We start from the raw sequence: 21,866 nt of genomic DNA, 5'->3' as shown, positions 1-21,866 counted from the left end.
AGTGAGGAAGGCATGTCGAAAGCCGAGACAGGCTGAAAGCTCGGCCTCTTGCGCCAAACCGTTAGCCAAGCTGTGAATGCAAAGGAAAAGGTCTTGAAGGAAATTCAAAGCGCTACTCCAGTGAACACACGAATGATAAGAAAGCGAAACAGCCTTATTACTGATACAGAGAAGGTTTTAGTGGTTTGGATAGAAGATCAAACCAGCCACAACAGTCCCTTAAGCCAAAAGCCTCATCCAGAGCAAGGCCTTGACTCTCTTCAATTCTGTGAAGGCTGAGAGAGGTGAGGAAGCTGCAGAAGAAAAGGTTGAAGCTAGCAGAGGTTGGTTCCTGAGGTTTCAGGAAAGAAGCCATCTCCATAACATAAAAGTGCAAGGTGATGTAGAAGCTGCAGCAAGTTATCCAGAAGATGTAGCTAAGACAATTGATGAAGGTGGCTACACTAAACAACAGATTTTCAATGTAGGTGAAACAGCCTTCTATTGGAAGAAGATGCCATCTGGACTTCCATAGCTAGAGAGGAGAAGTCAATGCCTGGCTTCAAAGCTTCAAAGGACAGGCTGACAGCAAGAGAACTAGAATTAGAAGTGGAGCCTGAAGATGCGACTGAATTGCTGCAATCTCACGATCAAACTTTAACGGATGAGGAGTTGCTTCTTACGGATGAGCAAAGAAAGTGGTTCCTTGAGATGGAATCTGCTCCTGGTGAAGATGCTGTGAACATTGCTGAAATGACAACAAAGGATTGAGAATATTACATAAACTTAGTTGATAAAGCAGCAGCAGGGTTCAAGAGGATTGACTCCAGTTTTGAAAGAAGTTCTATTGTGGGTAAAATGCTGTCAAACAGCATCGCATGCTACAGAGAAATCCTTCGTGAAAGGAAGAGTCAACTGATGCGGCAAACTTCATTGCTGTCTTATTTTAAGAAATTGCCACAGCCACCCCACCCTTCAGCAACCACCACCCTGATCAGTCAGCAGCCATCAACATCGAGGCAGGACCCTCCATCAGCAAAAAGATTATGACTTGCTGAAGGTTCAGATGATGGTTAGCATATTTTAGCAATAAAGTACTTTTTAATTAAGGTATGTTCATTGTTTTCTTAGACATAATGCTATTGCACGCTTAATAGACTACAGTATAATGTAAACATAACTTTTATAAGCACTGGGAAACCAAAAAATTTGTGTGACTCACTTAATTGTGATATTCACTTTATTGCGGTGGTCTGGAACTGAACCCGCAATATCTCCGAGGTATGCCTGTATAGGGACAGGGGAGAGGAAGGGAAAGAAAAGAAGAAACAAAGACTGAGAAATGACCATTAAAAGATACGGATAAGCAAATACGACATTAAGGCTACTGAACATTGCAAAAGTGGAGTCAGATCTTCATACCTAGAGCGGTAATGTTGCTATGTTATGGTTTGTTCACTCCTGAATCCCCTGCCATCACCATGATTGTATTTTTTATTCTCTTATATTATATTGAGCTCAGCAGAGAAAAACACAGCTGAGATTTTCTTCCTGTGTAGGCTTAGATAAAGCAAATTATGCATCGCCTTATTTTTACAGAGAATCAGCCTTAAATTCAATCCACTGTATGATTTTCAGGGAGTTTTACACATAATTATGAAAGTTTAGCTATTCCTTTTTGGAAACAGTCCAATTTCCACTCCCCATTCAAGTGCGTGGTTCCACTTTGCAGGCTTATAATTTCACTGAGGTAGACTCCTTTGCCCCTGCAATTCAGAATGCCAGTGATTGATTACTGAAATTCTCTCAAGTCCATAGTGAACATCAAACAAAAAGTGTGTACCCTGTTGGTATTGATTTAGAACTGATGATCTCATTAGAAAGCCCTAATTCTCAACATTGCTTTGGTCTACACAACCTTTAATTTATTTGAAAAAAGCTGATTGGCCAACTATTTCAGCCTCATGACTGTCATCCCAGTTTACTAGACAACTGCTTTAGTCTTTGAGCATTTAAAAGGTCATTAATCCAAATGCTAATGCAATCAATACTATATTAAATAAACTATAAAAAGTAAATTAATATTAGGTAACCTGATGCATTGCGCTATAAGGTTTCAAAATGTGCTTACTGTCAGCACATTTAAAGTGATAAATTAAAACAGTACACCTTTAAAAAAATAATCCCACGAAGCTTTTAAAATTACTTTCTCCACTATTTAAACATTGATTCATGGTGAGAAGAGTGAGGAGAACATATATTATTCATTTTTTGGTTGAGTTAGCTTTTATACTGATGCTATTTTTCACAAAATAATATGCATGTAAAATTGAATTTAAAATACAAGTGAAAATCTGTAAGTTGAATGAGTTTGGCCTTGGAAATAGAACACATTTCTAATTTGTTGTGGGTGGACGTTGAGGCCCTGTTAACCGAAGCTCTAGAAGTCAAGAGAGATCAGAGTTGACACATACCTCTATTTTAGACTGCAAACAACCACAGACTACTTACAAATATATATTCTTTTCTATTCTGAGAACATAAACCTCCTTCCAGCTATCTTATAAAAGCAGGCCCAGATAGCCTTCATATTCATACCTCTCACACTTTGGCTGTGCTCTTAAACAGTAAGCTCTTCCCGGGATGGTTTTGTTGTTTCTGTATTTGTACATAATCCTGTTCAACAGGTTCCAATTCTGAGTGGCTGGGGGGCTAGTATAATAATTTATGTCTCATAGAGTTAGTAACATTCAGCCAGCATTTGCTCTATGTTTTAAGAATGTTATCAGTGTTTTGAGATGCATTTATTTTAGGGGCTTTCAAATAAAAAAGCTGGTTGAGTATATCTATCCTTCAGCATCTATCCATGTTACATCCTGTGGATCTAAAACCGAGGTGTGAGAAAAAGCATATTCACTTTTGAAAATTTTAGCCAATGAAAACTGAGCATCTGCACTGTTAAAACCTTTTTCGCTTTTGTCATCACAGGAAAATCCTGCACTATCTTCAGTGCTTGTATTTGCAGTCTCTGGCTATTTAAATTCCCTCTCAGATTTTCTTACTGTATCCAAGTCATTGTCTAAACAACTCTTTCTGCACTTTTGTGTTGGCTGTTTAAACAACCAACATGCACTTATGGTATATCATGATTCCTTCAAAATGTCTCTGGCAGCTGATACTAATCACTTTCAGGCTTTCTAATGCACACTTGCTAAAAAAAAAAAAAAAAGAAAGAAAAGCCTTTTTGGCAACCATACCTATCTTATTATCACTGGCATTTGTTTTTCATGCACTGTCTGTACCAGCTTTAGGTTTTTTGTGCTCACCTTCATCATCATCCTGGCTTTCTCCTGTTCTGCCTTCCACTAACAAATCTGTCAGCCTGAGTTGCCAGCTGAAGCATTCAGCCGAGGAATCTTTGGGGAGCAAAAAAAGAGAAAGGGTCACAATTTGTATCCACAAAATGAAGACTTGCACTTTTGCTCCTGTAAAAATGAACAGAGGGCGCAGACTTGAGCACTTAGCTCTTTATCTACCAACTCTGCACCACATGGCTACAGTAGAACCACAATACAGCTGCAAACATAGTATGTGGGAGAAACAGTTAAGGAAAGAAAATTGTGTTTGATAAAGGTGCAGCTGCCCTCTAGAAAATAATGTTACACAGATTATTGCTATGTAATGATGACAATCTTAAAAAATTACAACTAGCAATACAGAAGAAGTGACTGACCCCAGTTCAGCCAAAACAAAGAACAATAAAATATAGATTGATGAGAAAATTACTTGTTGGAGAAAAACAGTATTTGCTTATAAAATCCACATCTTATGTACTCTTGCAATTTACTTGTAGTTGATGTTTCCTTTGTAAACATTAGAAAAATCCTCTTTTAACAGGTCTAAAGACCACGGGGAGGAAGAGATGTGGAACGAGTAGAAAGCCCGGGTCAAGGTTGATTACAGTTTATAAACTAATGCAAACAGTCTAACATCAGCTGTTCTAGCATTAGTTTGGCTGAAGAAAGAATATTTTAAGAGATCAAAGACAGACTTCAGTGGATTAGCCTCTGACCAACTGGCAGCTGATAGGCAGACCGTGGCCAGCATCAGTGCAGGTAAATATTTATGCCTTAGAGATGATTGCTTGTCCAACCTCATCATGTACAGTGTGTTTTATTTAGTGGAGTATAAAGGTCTAGGAACTTTCTCCATTTAGCAAAATATGAAAGGAAAAAGAGTAATTGAATGGTTCTGTGGTTTTTTTGCTATCATTGCAAAGTGATTCACTGCAAGTACATTGCAGAGTAACGAGACTTGAAGACAAGCTGCGTACCGCTAGCAGCTAGCCTCCAGGACCAATCCTGCAGGAGCTCAGCAGACAGAGCGCATGGTGTGAAGTGATGAAATGGTTCCCGCCGCTCAGAGGCAATATACCCACAGCAGTAACTCTTTACATGGTATAACTCAGCTTGGTAGTTTTTTAACTGAATTGATAAATGATGATGAACAGGGGACTTTAAAAAATAATTTTCCTTGATGGAAAAAAATTAATAAAAAGCCAATTGTACTTGGGTATGAAAACATTTCCTTTCACTTTATTTTACTTTTTTCATTGATTTTTTATGTTCCCTAGCATCTTGTTTCAAGTATCTTGGATATTTTGCAACACTGCCCACAGGGGATGACATAATGAGTACAGGGAGAACGTAAGTGATGTGTAACAATGTACTGCTAATTTGTAGGGTGAGTCATAAAAAGAAATTTTTAGAATAATATTGTGCAGAGCACGGAGGATTTGAAGTGACAATACAGAGAAGAGTCGTAGTGGTGAGAATATTAAGAGATTACAAGGTGCAAGTATTTCAAATTGAAGAGGTTAATTTCAGAGAGCTTAAATACTGCTAGTCATATCAAGCTAAGTGTTGGGGTAAACAAGAAACACAAATCACCATGGAAACACCCTTAGGTCATTAAGAAGCAAATGTTGTGGCTGAATTACCATGATTCAAAGGGTGCTCAAAGTTGTGAAGGGATGTTATTTGATTCATTTCAGAAATGTTCAATTTACTTTCCCAAATAAATATTATCCTTCATCATATGTTTGCCCAGAATAACAACAAATGACAAAGAAAATTATTTTTGACAGTTACTTAAAAAAAAGATTGCTAAACAGTTGTGAGTTTTCCCTATCTGATGGAAGTCTGGAATGGAGAAGACTTTAAATGGTTAATGCATCTGCATTATTTTTTGAGTGAAGACACTGAAAATGGAGGAAGCATGCTCCTAAAACCCAGTGCTGCTGCAAGGCAGTATCTCATTGCGTGTGTATTGCTGAACAGTGTGCTGGAAGAAGGCAAGTTGCTCTGGGACAACACTCCATCTCTTAACAGCAATTGAGAAAAACACGTGCTAACAACTGTGAAGAACGTTACTCAAGACTGCATCCTCGCTTGTTGTGAGCACAGGAGTTGAAAGAATATTTTCAATTTTCTTTTTTCAGAAGAATCAACCGACATATCTAAAAAAATAATGAAGCCTTAGCACTGTCTCAGAGATGACAAACATCAAAGTGAAATGTATGCAAAGCTTTGTTCTATGTTTTCTGTCCTTAAAAATGTACATATTGTTCACAGGATATTTGGATCAGCTACGCCCATCACACAAAGTGCAGGACATCATCAAGGGTAAAAGGAACAGTTAGGAACGAAAATGATTGTTCCCTGTGTTCAACAAATAATGAAAGCGTCTGTCACTATTGTTGTCTCCCATGGGACACTAAGGGTTAAAAGATACCATGTGTAAATTCTGTCTAACGAGAAGAAAAAGTTTGACTCTACAGGGAATAAAAATGTCCCAAGCAACATATTTGGATTTCTGTTCTACCATAGGCAAAACTTTAGATTCAGTTAAAAAACTCAGTATCAATTTTAAGCATCAGTTTTTAGTGAATTTTAGTAAATTTACTGAATCCTTCAAATCCCAAGTATAGCTTATTAATACTAAGACCTGTGTATAAAAAGAGAGCGATGAAACCGAAAGACTGGAATTGGAGCAAGAACAACAGATTTCTGAACGGAGTGACAGGGGCATATCCTGGCAGCAGAGCGTAAGGAACTCTGGTAATACTGGTTTTCAGCCTGCTTAATAGAGACATATTTCTTGTATCTTTTCACTTCCATTGCATAATGATTATAGGCAAAACCTTATTTTAATGAAACAGGCAGAACCTACGATTCCTCCCTGCTCTCATTTGGTGTCAGATGTTCTTAGAAAAATGGATCTTCGTATTTACCTGATGCCACAAAAAGGGGTTCTCTCTGATTACAGCAACACTACAAGTGTACAAGGATATAGCTGTACCCTTCACATCTTGTACTACACACAAATACAACAGCTAGGGAAAATTGGGCCCTAAGTGACTTTTAACACCATTCATTAAATGTCAGTTTAACATCCAAGTTTTGCAGTATGTTACTATCCTAACTGACAAATGCAGAGACAGCCTTTGCTATGAGTTTGTCTTACAAGAAATGCAGGGAAGGATGAACTTTGTCATTCTTCAGAAGAAAGAGAATGTAATTTCTAATATGCTCTTGGTGAGGGGGAAGAGGAAAGCAAGCATACCACACATTACAATGACTTGAATGACTTGACAGCTGTTAGCTAAACAATACAACATTAATTTTCAACATTTTTGCACATGGCTGGGTGAGAGATCCCTTAATCCCAGTTCCCATTCTACTTCTGCCTCATTGTTGCTGTCTCCTTTGTATCACTTATTATAATCAGTTTCTGCTGCATACTCCCTTTCACCTTATTATTGTTGCAAAACTAAGGTACTAGGTTAATTCAGACTCGCTTCCCTGGGGTACATTAAGATGGATTTAAGTACTTTATTGAGAGTGTTCGACTTCAAAAGCGGCTTTATCAGTTACAACCAGAGAGAGAGAGACCCATCCATGACAGCAGTAAACTAACCATAAATTCTCATATTCTGTACGCTGAGTGGCTTTCAAAAGGAAAACTATTGATTTTGTCATTTATGAATGGATTTAGTCAAATTAGTCTTTTCATTGTGCACAGTAAGACAGCATTGTGATTAGGAATTAGAGGATAAAACTGTGTGGAACAAATGGAACTGCCATTTTTGGGATCCTCAGCACAAATTCAATAAGCTTTAGTTATGCCACCCCGATCATTTTGTTCAGGACTAACTACTCTCCATATTTTGATTATCTTCAAAGGAAAGAAAAAGTGGCCTCTGTCTTCAAGAGGCACTTTGCTCTCCAAGAAGACTTAACCTTTGAAAAAGCTCTGATATCTTTGTCTTTGAAAGTGCTAATAACTTGCTTGCCGGAATGGCATGAGTATTTACAGACGTACTTGAAATCAGACACAGATTACACAGTGAAATAAACAGAGACACTGTCACTGTCAACAACAAATTAAGTTTGTGCTAAAAACATAAAATGTTTAGAGTGTAATAGACATCACTAAGCATTACGCTACTCAATCCTCTGAACTTTTCCAACACAATAAGCACTGATAGGCCCTGGATACCTTTTCCTGAAGAGCCACTCCACTGGGTTATTTCAGTAGCTGGGCTGCATTGCTGGAAACAAGAAGGCTAACGCTTGTGTCCTGATTTCCATCCCCTTTGTGCCAGTATCGGGCATGAATATACTGGATCACAACTACGGAGAGAACAGAACGCCAAATGCAAAGCCACAGGGGAGAAGGAGTTGTGCATGCATAGTCTGTAGCTGGCGTATTCGGGTGTTTGTGCATCCAAATGCATGCACAAAGGGGTGCGCAAAGAAACCTTGTGATGAAAAGCTGAAATAGGCCAAACAGCCCAGCCCACCTCTGGAACTTCCGAATTACTAACTGAAAGGATTCTGCATCTGAACTTAACTTTGCAATTTAGAGTGCAAGAGCACAGATTTTTCTTTCATTCACAACTGCATTATTTTCTTACCACTTCTTTGCCCAGCTTTATTTTATATTCTACATGTTACAAAAGAAACAAGACACATGCTACATCTGCACTCTGAAGAGAGCTGCTATGCATTCTTGATATAGTTGCTTGGAAAAACAGAACAGTTACATTCTGAAAATTTTAATATTATTTCCAAATTTGTTAAGTCTAAAAGATCAATGTCTCTGACATGTTGTGCTATGTCCAGAGATGACAGATATGATCACAAAAAAAGTAGACTTCTTAATATAAAGTATTTCCGTCTCTGTTCCACTTCACTTTTAGGAAGAAACTGTGCATATATTACATAGCTGATGTATGCCTATGCAGCAAGGCCAGAGCTTCTGCCTGGCCTGTATATAAAAACCAATGATTCCAAGAACCAGAAGCAGCTACAGTACAGGAGCTATACCCTACGCTGTGTATAACAAAACCGCTGTGTCCCAAAATCATCACTTAGAGCCTGTAGAAAGCAATGGTACAGTATATATGCAAAGTCACATACTTCTCAAAAGCTTTGGTCTTACTGCATGTGTAATACACAGCACATATTTCAGACTAGGAAAACATCATCAGCACCTTGTACATATGTTGCATTTTCCAAAGAAGGATCTTAAAAAGAATCTTTGCAGAAAACTCCAACACACAACAAAACAAACTGGAAATTAACTTCATAATGAATTTTGTTGTTCATTTTACAGCCAAATATTAGATGTATAAATTATTCTCATTCCAAAGACAGCAAAGTGGAAACTGAAGCTTGTACCAACACATTGAAACTTGAACATTGATTCTTAAATTGAATCAAGGGGAGACACAGATGAAAGCCCAGCCATCAGACTAGCAGCAGCTGCTGGCTTCCCAGAGCCTCCAGCATATCCAGGCCACTAGTTCAGGTTCCTAACTTCAGTTGCTAGCTTATACTGTGCTGGTTACATGACTTGTACAAGTTTACACATCATACATATGGCAGAGCCAGTAACAGAAACCAAAAAGTTCCCTTGTCTCAGACTTTTAAAAACCAATAACCACTATGCCTTAAGTACACTGCAAACTTACCCTACAATTTCACTGAGTATAAAATAAGCTTGATTAGGAGAATATGCATAGGATAAGTCATGGCTAAGCAAGCAATACATTGACTATAAAATTTATGATTGGGATAAATACAGCAGACTATTTAATATTAACATCTTTATATTCCTCAGATGAACAGAACCAAAATGAATGAAGTGTAGCCATCCCCACCAAAGGACAATACAATTACGTTATTCAAATACCTATGTATCTCAAACAAACAGTTGCTATAAATAAGGATGTGAAATAGAAAGAATGGATACGGAGGTCTGAACCCGTCTGAAGTCACTAGGAGTTTTACCACAGGTTATTACAGGAATGATAAAAGGCCCACCATCTCAGCTTAGTCTGAAGATGAGCTATCAAGGAAAACCACTGACGCATATCCATCCTTATGCACAACAGGACTTGGGTAAAAAACAGGCTTAATTATAACGATATCCTTGGGCACTGGGTCTGAAGCAGATGCAAAAAGTTAAACATATTGATGTGCTTCACTGCATATGAATAAAAGAGAAGGGAGGAGCTAAAGTATCAAGCAAAGGCAAGAAAACCTTAGTGATCTGAGATTTAAGTATAGCACAATACAAATATTTATTGGGCTCAGGGCTACTTTCAGTGTATTAGTTGTTTAACATGAAGAGAATAAAACCTATCCTGCCTCTGCTTTCTGTCTTTCTGTTCTAACATCCAAACACAATTAGTTAAAACAGTTGCTTTAAAACAAGGAACTAATGACTTTGAGACATAAACTAATTATTATACAGCAATAATAATAACACCTAAAAAATCCCTATGTTGTATGAAGTATTGTGTAATTTAAGCAGAAAAATATAAAGACATGACTTTTGTTGGCTCTTCATAACAATATTTAACTCTAACAGTAATGAACATTTACAAGGAAAGAGAACAACTGCTTCAGCAGCTACAGCTACTGCAGCTGTTTTTAATATCATGTTATTTGTAAGAAGAATGTGCATAATGCTCTTGAGCCCTACTGCAAGTCAGGGCATACTAGGAACATATATTGAAAGCATTTTAAGGAAGATACTTTGTTAGTCTCCTACCAGAAACTGTTATTGGAAAAGAACGCTTCTTTTATTGCTGACAAAAGTAGCTTTTTAGCTACACAACACAAATCTCCTTGACAGTCTAGGACTTACTCCTACATACATTCTACATACTTAGGCCAAAGGGAGTTTAATCATCAACTTCAACGTGTTTAAGATAAGACCGCTAAATAATTCTGCCATTAGTATGGCAGGTAAACTGTATAAGCACAAATACTGTCTTATTCAAAAACGACCTGGCAAAAAGTAAATTACACAATCTCTAGCATCATCATTTTGAATATTAAAGGCATTTGTGTCACAGGTTTGTTTATGCAACAGCAATTTTGCTCTCCATTTTCCCTTGCTATTAACTAATAATGCAAAGCAAAATGTTCTAGCTGAGAAAAAGAGCCAGCTGTAAATAAATGTTACATCCTTTGAGGCTTTTGTTTTCCCTTATGAAAAGCAATACATTGGATAACTTTATATATTTATACTAAAAAGATAGCACAAAATATCACTGCATATCACTTTATTTAGACAGAAAAGAAGATTTAGATGTTCTAGTAAATGTGCATATACGTGCATTAAAAAAAAGGCACCATGAAAACCGCATATATACTGAACTTGACCAGGAAGAGTTCTGAAACCAAATGACAGACTCCAGTTTTGGAGGTACAGAATCTTATCCATATTATTATTTTATCACTGGAGTCTAAATTCTGGCTTCTCTACATTACTAACTTAGTCTTAGGAAGACTCTATTTACAGCTTGACAGATCTGAGGACTGATACGGTGAAAATGAAATAAATCTTTTCCTTATCTTTTATGCTAATTTCCACATTCTTCTCCTGTGGCATCCTTCCCAAAATAATTCGCTCACTGACAAAACACTATCTGAATAATCTTTATATATACAAGTTTCCACCAAATGGAAACGAAAAATAATGAAGCAAGCTGAATAGCTAAGTACAGTCTGAAACATCAGGATGCTTGAAGATTTTGTGATGGACTGTACAAGTTTTCACTGTGAGAAAGGATTCCTCATCAGGGAGAATCGATCCTTAGCCTGGAATGCTAGATATTAAGTGACTATACGACTTTTATGACCCAATGTCTACGAACATATTTGGCATTACTCATGTTACAACCAAAGGAAACAAAATTATTGCATCTTAATTATGGGTAAACATTGGTAAGTATATGTTATCTACAAGACTAGCTATGTGTCTGAATATGATCAGATCTAATCTAAAATGAAGTGCTGAGATTAGCCAAAATTGTCTAGATGTTATCTCTGTGTCGGTCTGTTTTCATAATCTTGTTCTAAGGCTAGGATCAATGAAACCTTAAAGAAGGATTTAGTGATGCTGATAGGATTTTCTCTTTTTGATTTTGTTTTGTTTGATTTTGTTAGGTGAAAAAAAAGCTATATTAATAGGAACACATTAAAAAGTTTCTTGACTGTGCACTCACACTACATTTAATAACCTTCTTGTAGAAATGAGTTGTAAAGCAACCTTTTATTAATGCAGGGAACATTTTTTATATTATTAATGCAACTTCGGATGCCCATGGAAAGTAAAATTTTCTGAGCATAAAATGCACAGTTTGAATTGCAAAGAAAACATATTTGGGCAAAGAATAAAGTTAATGAATATTCTTAAACCCATCTCAGCTGGGTGAATCTTATCAAAAGATAATATCTTGTTTCATATGCTCTCAAACAGCCCAATGTGTTACTGATACCGCTGCTCCCTTGATGGGGTATTTCCTATAGTAGCAAATGAGTTATACACAATTTTTGTCCATATACTATAATCTTCTGCTGAAACACACTCAATTCAGTTATGTGAGAGAATGAAGGTTCCTGTCCTTTTTCCAGGTCTTTTGATTCCAAATAAACGAGGAATGAGATCGAATCTGGAAGTAACTTAGAGCAGCCATTGTAAAAGGGGAATTGTTGGTATAAACTACTATCCCAAGCTGCCCCAAGTTGCCCCTTTTTATTGGAATACGTAAAGAAGGCATTTTAAAGCAGCATTTTTACATGACAGTCATGTCTGAACTACTATGAACTGTTTTTATTCCTAATTTCAGTAATAGCAAGTAATTATTATACATTAATACTACAGCTAGATAATTATTGCTGTCAAAACAAATTGTCCACCTGCATTTAGAATTCGATGCATTTCTTTTCCTAGATAGTAACTACAGTGAGACAGCACGTTTTCTCTCTCTAGGAAATGCTGTATGGTATCCAAATGCAGAAGAGAAGGAGGATGAGTTAGAAAACACACAGACATGGGCAACAGTTGAAGTGAAAAAAGAAACAAAGAGGTGAATGGGAATAACAGATAAATAGAGTGGGTAAGTAAGGAATAAAGGCTAGGCAAAGGGAGGGTGAGGGGAGAGACTAGAGAAAGCTGAAAGCAGGTTAAGAGGCCCATTAAGCAGGAAGCTGGAGTACAGTAGGCTGCAGTTCATTAAAAAAGATCTAGAAAAAGGACAAGGTAGGGGGTTTGAAATATGTCAGTGGACATACTGGCAACTGGAAAGCAGTTTAAGGTTAGTGGAAAATACAGGAAAGTAGTTTAAAACCAGTGAACCCAGTGAAAACAGGAAAAAGAATATGCAGCAACTAAATGTTATTTAAAACTTTCATGCAGTATCTGTATGTTCAGCAGTGATTTTACTAGGAAACAGTGTTTTATAGTGAAACCACCAGCTCTTGTCTTTGAAGACATGCTCTTTGGCACTAGGGTGGCACCATCAGCCCAGAACCCCTATGATGGCAGAAACATGGGCTACCGCAAGGAAAATGTCATGGGCACCTTATGCAGTGACTAAAAAAAAAAATGTTATTTTTAGTGAACACACTGCCCAGTTCAACCACACAGTTTCCACACTAGTGCCATCAGGCAAAAGAGAAGGAAAAAATCAGTAGAGCCAGCTATGCCAGACACTTTGCAAGATGGAGTGATATTCAAACTGGACACGTAAAGTTTACTGTGACTGCAAAGCAGGGGCAGTAGTGAACTGAAAATGCCAAACAGAGACACTATCTAAAGGAAGAGATGTTCCACATACATAATCAAGCACTAATCAGCACAAATCAGCTGAAAGTAATTTGCCAGTTGTTACTAGGAGATGGGGATAATTCCACTTGTCAAAAAGCTTTTCTTCTTTTGTCGTACCCCTTCCCCAGGGCTTTACCCTCCTCACCCATTTTAAAAACTGAGCAGAAAATTTGAGCTGCATTCTCAGTTCAACTGAGATGTAGTGATCTCCATCTGAGGCATCTCAGAGGGTGATTTAAGGGAAGAAGTATCACTAGAAACAGATTTAAGGGGAAATACAGTGTCCCACAGAGCACCAAGATTTCAAAATCCTCTCATTCTACTCTGAAATAGAAACTTAGGAAACCAAGAGCAAGAAACCATTAAAAAAAACAAAACCAGAAAACCTCATAAAAACTGTCCACTTGTAGCCTGCTGATCATAGCACTGCTGTGGAAAGACCCAGATTCAAATCCCTACTCTGATTTTCACACCACAAATTCAAATTGGGGAAATGCTTTTCACATCCCCAAAAGCTTCTGTCAAACGTGGTGTGTTCCAGCCAAGTTCTGTTTTGGACAAGCTGATATTTTCTGGCAAAAAAAAATTTGTCAAAAATTCTGATATGCTCTGCATAGATGATGTATTGCGAAAAACAGTCACTCAGGAAAAATATATAGCATTATAGTGAGGGTTAACCTGGTTCTTCAGTATGCACATTCCAGCTTCTGAAAAAGAAAGTCTTAGGTGGTTTTAAGACAGGGGGTCTTACACATACGAAGTGGATTATCAAGCTTCCTGCTAATTACAAAAGGAGCTGGGCTGGCTGACTAGTTTCCCTCCTCTGTTCCACTGGGGAAAAAGTACTAAAATGCTTTGTAAGGTGCTAGGGGTTGTTTATCAGAAGGCTAAAAAATTTCACAAATGCTCATCTAGTAAATTAGTAAGTTTAAAATCACAGAATCACAGAATGGTCGAGGTTGGAAGGGACCTCGGGAGATTATCTAGTCCAACCCCCCTGCTCAAGCAGGGTCACCTACAGCACGTTGCACGGGATCGCGTCCAGGCGCGTTTTGAGTATCTCCAGAGAAGGAGACTCCACAACCTCTCTGGGCAACCTGTTCCAGTGCTCTGTCACCCTCACAGTAAAGAAGTTTTTCCTCATATTCAGATGGATCTTCCTGTGTTTCAGTTTGTGCCCGTTGCCTCGCGTCCTGTCACTCGGCACCACTGAAAAGAGTCTGGTCCCATCCTCTCGACACCCTCCCTTCAGATACTTGTACACGTTGATAAGATCTCCTCTCAGCCTTCTCTTCTCCAAGCTAAACAGGCCCAGCTCTCTCAGCCTTTCCTCCTAAGAGAGATGCTCCAGTCCCCTAATCATCTTTGTGGCCCTTCGCTGGACTTGCTCCAGTAGTGCCACATCCCTCTTGTACTGGGGAGCCCAGAACTGCACACAGTACTCCAGATGTGGCCTCACCAGGGCTGAGTAGAGGGGGAGGATTCACCTCCCTCGGCCTGCTGGCAAAATAAAAAAGATTGTGCTTTCCTCAGCAATTCGTAAGGAGGCCCAGTGTAGACGTACCAGCAGTCACATCAAAACATCTGAACATTCTGAAGAGTCAATTGTAAAATGTTGAAGTATATTAATTTAATGGGAGGATTTGCTTACATATTTGGCTAGAAATTTTGATCTAAGAAACACAGTGTCATAGGTAACGTAAAACTCTGGTAGTCTGAGGGCATTCAGCTACTTTTTTTTTTTCTTATATATTTTATATTTGCTCATTCTCTTTCAAAGAAAATATACTGATAACGTTGATGCTACATTCATATTTCAACAGAGCAGCTCATCCAAACAAGAACCTGACTGTGGTTTAATTGCAGGAGTAAGATGGCTCAGGCAGAATTGAGTAATATTTTAACGGTCCTTTTAAGGTAAATGATATGTTTGTACTTTTCTCAGAATGTGTAATATCTGCCTGGGAGAATTTGTATGAAGAAGCAATTTCCTGTCTCCCTCTGGTAAATAATGTATTTAAATAAGAATTCTAAAAATGTGTATTATGTGCAGACTGTCTCTGAAGGATCTGTTCTAGTCTGGTTAGTTAAATACCTATTTATAAATGTTTTAAAATCCATATTATAGACCAACAAAGTTAAATGGTTTTTCCTGGAATGGTTCCAGTCTGTTCTGTAAATACATATTTAAGATGTATAAGATGTATACTACTTATTTTTAAAAGGCACCAAAAAAAAAAAACCCTTGGGGAAAAGACAAGTAACATGCCCTGGACTCAGGCTGAAATGCACCAGAGTCCTTGTCGAAAATGATTATTTTCCATTCACGGTGATTTGAAAGTATTCAATGCCTTGTATGAAATGCTCAGCATCCATCAGGATAGCAGGACAGAAAAAGACTGTAAGGAGTCAAAAAGATAGGTCTTATAAAATGTTCTTATTTACAGAAAAAAAAATGAAGATGCAACAGTCGTAGCCATACTCTCTCTTTTCTTCTTTTTTTTTGGGGGGGGGGGGAATGTAGTAAATGGGGCCTAATAAGCGTACGTAATCCCTTGCAGTAGTAATCTAGTGCCCATTTCCAGCTGGCTGTGCCCTTACACATAGGAAGCCACGAGGGTAAAAGATACATTCTAACACATAACTGTAATTTTAGTAAGTAGCAGAAGGTCTGATCTTGGTATTTACACAATTGCATATACATGATACATACTAAGTGTTCCTGTTTTTAAAATGGGAAATGTGTACAGCACTTCGGACTAGGACCTGGCAGAATGCTTTTCTGCCCAGCACAAATTAAGATGACTCAACCATAAACCCCAGGGGAAAAAGAGTTTATATTGCTAAATCCTGTTTAACCGCAGCTATAGCAGCACACAAGACATCTTTGAAATATTATTTTATGCTAATTTTATGATCCAAAGCCTGTGCTTTGAGGTGTTTGTTTTTTATTGGCTGTCCTTCAGGCAAGAATAATTTTGGAGTCTGCCAGTCATGATTCCTGCCTGTTCTACGTAGTTCCAAAGTGTCATGGCTGAATATAAGCAAAGATAATTGTAGATATATCTCCTTTTCTGATCTGTTGTTGTTGTTTAGGCTGGGATTCAAGGACAGAATAGTAGGTCACATACTCTGAACATCTGCAATCAATTGTCTGTGTTCAAAACACTCAAGAAACAATAAGTATATTCTTTATAATTTTCTAGGAAATGAATGGTGCTTTAATACTTGTATCAGTACAAAACTTATTACAAGTCTGATTTTTTTTTTAAATCTGACTTCAATTGAGCTTCCTTTAGAAAACAAAAAAACAAAAAAAACAAACAGCTGCCACTCAAACATCTGCCTAGCCGTGAGCTTCTCCTAACTTTTGGAGCTGGGCCACGTACTATAGAAGTCCAGTCTTTTGACCTTGTTTAAAGAGAAGTTTCTCTCTTAGCTCCATTCCCAATTTAATCTCACTGGACCAAACTCTCAAAGCAGCATGAACCACACTTCAGAAGATGCCTTTGTGATGGAATTCTGAATAAAATGGACACAAGTCCTATTTATGTATCCCGGGCTAGAGATACAGCAGTATTTAGGTGCGGCTTTGGTCTTTTGTTTCCATGTATTCTTTAAATAGACCCAACACTTCTTCCAGTTTTTATGCGGTCCAAAGCTGAGAGCAGGTTTGTAACTGCTACTGCTCTCACTGGTTTCAACAGGATTTGCAGGTGAACTTGCTTATACTACAGGGCAATGCCCTGTTTACTTTCATGGGCCGGCCTTTGGTCAGATGCACATAAACTACCTGGGTACAGACTGGAAAATCAGGTCGTCAGCCTTCAAGCCTTTTGAGGACAGCGAAAGAGGGGCTCTCTTCAGTGCCACTAAATCTACGCATAACTAATTGTCCTTAAGACAGCTGTGTTCTCTGGGGAAATTTTCAAGCTGTAAATAGACTCAAATGTTTGCCTTTGTGTTTGAGTGAAGTGGTTGGTCTTGAAAGCAATTTGACACATTTTATTCAGAGTTATCAGCTGCTGCTAACATAAACAGTTGTGAAAATCTCAAATAAAATACATCTGTGATCATTTTGGCTGGATGAAACAGAATGATATGTGGCTATCTGGGAAAACAATGAGCAATGAGCATTCACCGGAGTTCAGAATTTAACATTATTCAGATGAATCAGTGAAAACACTGGTTGTACAGCTATTTCAGACAGATAAGCTGGAGCGAGACCGCATTCTTCTCTTTATTCCCTATCACCAGAGTGCAATTGAACATTGTATGAGGCTTGCTATTTTCTCCTGGTTTTGTGTATTGTGCAATTTATAGTTTTTCCATTTGTACAATGGGTCAAATCCTGAGAGATGATGAGTGACTGCTACTCACACTGGCTTAAATAGGTGTTCCCAGTAATCTACCATCCAAGACTTGGTTCTCACTACATATTGTTTACTTCAGTATCATTCCCAGGTTTTTGTAATAAAGGGAAAACAATTGCCTTGAATAACATATTAAAAATCTTCCCTATTGTGTGCCTAAGTTGAAAAACATTTTGCTTCCTTTATACTGCAAAAGAATGTATCTGTAGTCACTTGATGTATTTTTATCTACTAAGTCTCATTCATCTAGCAGAGAAAACAGACCCAGGGAAGGTGGTTCCTTTTAAGAAGGGGATGAAAACACGGGAATTTTACTCTAAAAAATTACTAAGTGAAAAAGATGATAGAGTCAAAAGCCTGGGGCCAGAGTTATGCCTGGGTTTGGAATAACTATGAGATTCCACAAATGCCTGTAAGGTATTCATGGAAGTTGGGATTCAGGAATCATAAAATACTAAGCTCCAACCACCTTGACATTTCACTACTTTTCAACCAGTTTAAATGTTTGAATGTATGTAAAGTGACTGTGCAGTCTATGTTGTTATTCTGATCGATTTGATGTAATTTGGTAGCGATGAAAATGGTTGGACAGGGCAGTGAACAAACTAAGAGGAAAGAGTGGGCTCTGCAAGGGGTTTCATTAGCTACTGTTTTTGAAGAGTCAGCTTTCTGGAGAGTCGGAAACAGGCTTATTCTTCAGTGTCTTTCCATTCTTGTTTATATTGCATAAAGAACTGACAGAGAACATTTTGTCTTGTTGATATTTTGCACAGAAATTTTCCACTTATTGGCAGACAGGTTGTCTTCAAGGGTTTAAACATGAAAAATTTTATACAAGTAAGTGCATGCATAGCTGTGATCTATCTAGAATCTCAGCATTATTTGCATCATACCTCTACTCTTCAACTGTCATTAAAGCATCTTGCATGATACCTGCTCTCAGAGACACATGTCATCTGTTCTTGTCTTGATTCACATTATATTTATTTTTAGAAGGTACGGTTTTACCTTACCTGCCTTAACCCAGCCATGCAAAAGAAACTGATTCTGTTAGTGAAAACTGTACAAGGGTATATACTGAAAAGAACAACACCTACAAGCACTGCCACTCGCTATTCTTGAGATTTGCTATAATTTTTCTGAAGAGGTAGGATAACATTCTCTAAGAATGGCAGAAGCGTTAGCTCAGATTTTACAGCTATAAACTAAATTCAGTATTTAGTTCAATGACAACAACTTTTTTTTCTAATGATAATAAGTATTTTCACCTTAATAGCACGGAAAATTCAGCATTAGGTTCTTGAACTGGATGAGAAACACAGTTACTACTACAATATCAACAGTGTGAGATGGTGAAAAAATTTTTCAGGAGAATTTTTCATTTTTCCCTGATTTCATACATCAGCAAGGAAAAATATCACTATTAGCATAGTTCTACAAGTTCTACAAGTCTGCATTATAGGTATTAAAAATTATTTTTTAACCTCAAGCTTTAGCTGCTTTTGCAAAAATTACGGTGGAATCATCTATAGCACATGCTTTTTTCTCTCCTCACCTTATGACTTCACTGCATGTGTTCCTGAGGAAAAAGAGCAGTACTGACAAAGTAGCCATGCCCTGAACTTCACTTGGGGACAGGATTACCTTCAGGGATAAAGCTGCCACAGCCATCATAAAGTTCCCTGTAATACCAGTACTCATTTATTGCAAGACAAAATAATTTTAGCATAGTGGTTTAGTATTAGCTCCTAGTATACTCAGTCTTTCAAAGGCTAAATATTGCAAGGTGATTTGGGCATCTGCCATGTTTGTAGAAGGAAGAGAGATCGATTCCAAATCTGGAGTTAAAAACCTCTTCACATGACTGCTGCTTATGTGCCATTAACATCACTTTATCAGACTTCTGTAAGGCCTAGCAAACCATTTACTAACCCCTCTCCATTCAGTGACTGCATTGTTATTGTTTTGCAGCCAGTTATTTTTACTTGCTGTAAATTTGTTCTAAAGTAGCTAAGGTTGCAATAACTTCTGCTTGCTAACAAAAATGGTTATAGAATCAGTCAAAAAGATTTTGTTCAAAACCAAGCATGTCTATACTTGGAGATATATTACATAATCCCTTCCTCAGCACCTCACAGACATGTATGTATGCAAATATAACACTGAAAGAAAGAGATTTAATGTTGAAAGAGAGAGAGAGCAAGTAAAAGCTCTGCAAGCAAAAGCTATGCTATTCCACATTATGGCTAAGCTATATTCCACATTTCTGAGTTGATCAGCAAACCAGATATGAACCTGCTCTCTTTAGCCCACACCTTAGAAATTATCACTTTAGAGAACAATCCCAGAAACAGCATCAAAAGCCGAGGCAGCTGCTATTTGAATCAAGGCAATTACTAATTGTCTAGTGCTGTTGATGAAGCATGTTATACCACCACCATACATAGTAACACATAGCATTTTACAAGCCCTGCTGTTCCAAATAGCCAATCCCATCTCCCGAAGGTACCTACTGTATAGAAGATCAGCTGAGCATCCTTAGTCTGGGGCACCTCTCTCCAGCATGCAAGAGAACTTCTTACAACTGTAGGGAAAGAAGAAGAGAGATCATGATTAGATCACGATCCTGACTGATTGAAGTAGAGGAGTTTCAGGTACAAGTGGACAAAATGGCAGGGGAGATCCTGTAGAGGTGATGAGAAACTCATCTGCAGTTACTAAGAATCCATGAGGTGAGAAATCAGACCAAATGCTTCCATGCCTTAAAAGGCCCTTGCATTAAAGAATATAGGTACTTACACTTTTATTTCTTCTGTTCTCGAAAACCTTGTCTAAAAGTACTTATTCTCACATACATCAGTCTAGGTAGTATGCAACTCGTATTCACATCTGTAACTGAACAGCAGTGTTCTTAATGTCTCCTATCAGCACCTACTCAGAAGCCCTGCTCTTGCACAAACTCTGGCTCTCCTAGCCTACAATTCGGTGATCAGCAGGGTGCATAGATGTATTTCATAAGTCAGTTGTTCCTTGCTGCCTTAAAAGAAAAACTTGTACAGCATTCTATCTATGACAGAATTACCAAGATGATCAACCCAGACTCCTTCGCATATTTAACACTCAACAAGAAAAAAATGTGTGTGATTATGCTGATGAACCACCTAGTCTGGAACATACCTGCATTGCACAGAATCCCCCAGTATATAGTTTCCCCCAACTCTAAATTTATTGAAACTGGAGAGTAAATTAGCCCAGCGGACCTTGGGGTTATCACAGAAAAGCTGATTCTGCTGTTAAGGCAGCTTGTTTACAGCTAACTTGGGTATTTCTAGCCTTCCTCGTGGCATGTAATAAAGATATAACACAGGACTGACTTACAGAGACAGAACACGCAAGAGATTGGACAAAGCTTTAAAAAATGACTCCTAGTGCATTTATCATCTTTGGCTAACCTAATAATAGGTAAAATCATGTAAAGCTAATCTAACTGGCATTCTTTGCTATTGTTCTTCTTATTTGCCCACATTGCCTAATTTCTCTCATGCTCATTTCCAGTTAACCTGAGACTTCTCAGGTTAATTCACCTGCACTGTCACCATCTTCCCACTTATCCATGTAGATTTTCCTACTCTGCTGCCTCCCTCTGTTAGATCTCCTACTCATATCTTCACTACTCATATGAACATTTCTCTTGACAACATTAGTTGAACTCCCCTCGGCTTTATCAGCATCATCATGACAATAACTACTAGGAAACATAACACATGGAAAACAAAAATGCTCCCCCTACCAATAACTACACAGCCAATCAACCACCTCAACCAACTGCAACTTTATGAAAAGTACAGCATGCGTCTTCCCACAGATCTTTCTCCTCTGAACTTCTTCTACCTGTTCTGTTCATTTCCCTTGTTTCTGTTTTATTTGAGAAATCTTGTGAAGATGGCACATCTCATTTACTTGATCACCTTATAATCCCCAGTGCGGTAAATAATAAGAGCTGGATTGTGCTCCTATAGTGGCAAATGTTTATTTGCATAGTTATCTGCTTTACAGTGATGCAACTCTGCTGTGAAACCAGCATGATAGTATCTGGCTCTCAAGAACAGTCTGACCTTTAAAACCACATGGGCTGGTTACCATTTGAGGCACTTCTGTGAGCTGTGGAGTTGCTGTCAGCTGGCTGCACCACTCTCCAACCATATGACAGCAAACCTCTCCTCCGGCAGTGGTGACTTGTCACGTTCCACGCTACCAAGTCAGGTACATTCACCACCTGGGTCACACCGCAGGGCTGCAGCTGCACCAGGTTAAAGTCAAGCAGAT

At 38.1% G+C, this 21,866-nt stretch overlaps 1 long non-coding RNA gene across 1 annotated transcript; it reads right to left on the bottom strand.

Moving 5' to 3' along the window:
- Positions 1 to 1,207: 1,207 nt before the first annotated feature.
- Positions 1,208 to 20,124, bottom strand: LOC106483374 (uncharacterized). Its single transcript, XR_001292371.2, has 3 exons — positions 20,054 to 20,124; positions 3,306 to 3,395; positions 1,208 to 1,266 (listed from the first exon to the last, which is right to left on the bottom strand). It is a non-coding gene; the product is annotated as an uncharacterized lncRNA (long non-coding RNA).
- Between the last annotated feature and the right edge of the window lie 1,742 nt (positions 20,125 to 21,866).

The sequence above is a fragment of the Apteryx mantelli genome, chromosome 10, assembly GCF_036417845.1.
Source record: "Apteryx mantelli isolate bAptMan1 chromosome 10, bAptMan1.hap1, whole genome shotgun sequence".
Taxonomy (NCBI): domain Eukaryota; kingdom Metazoa; phylum Chordata; class Aves; order Apterygiformes; family Apterygidae; genus Apteryx; species Apteryx mantelli.
Note: the sequence above shows the minus strand (reverse complement) of the source record. Positions and strands in the feature narration are given on the sequence as shown.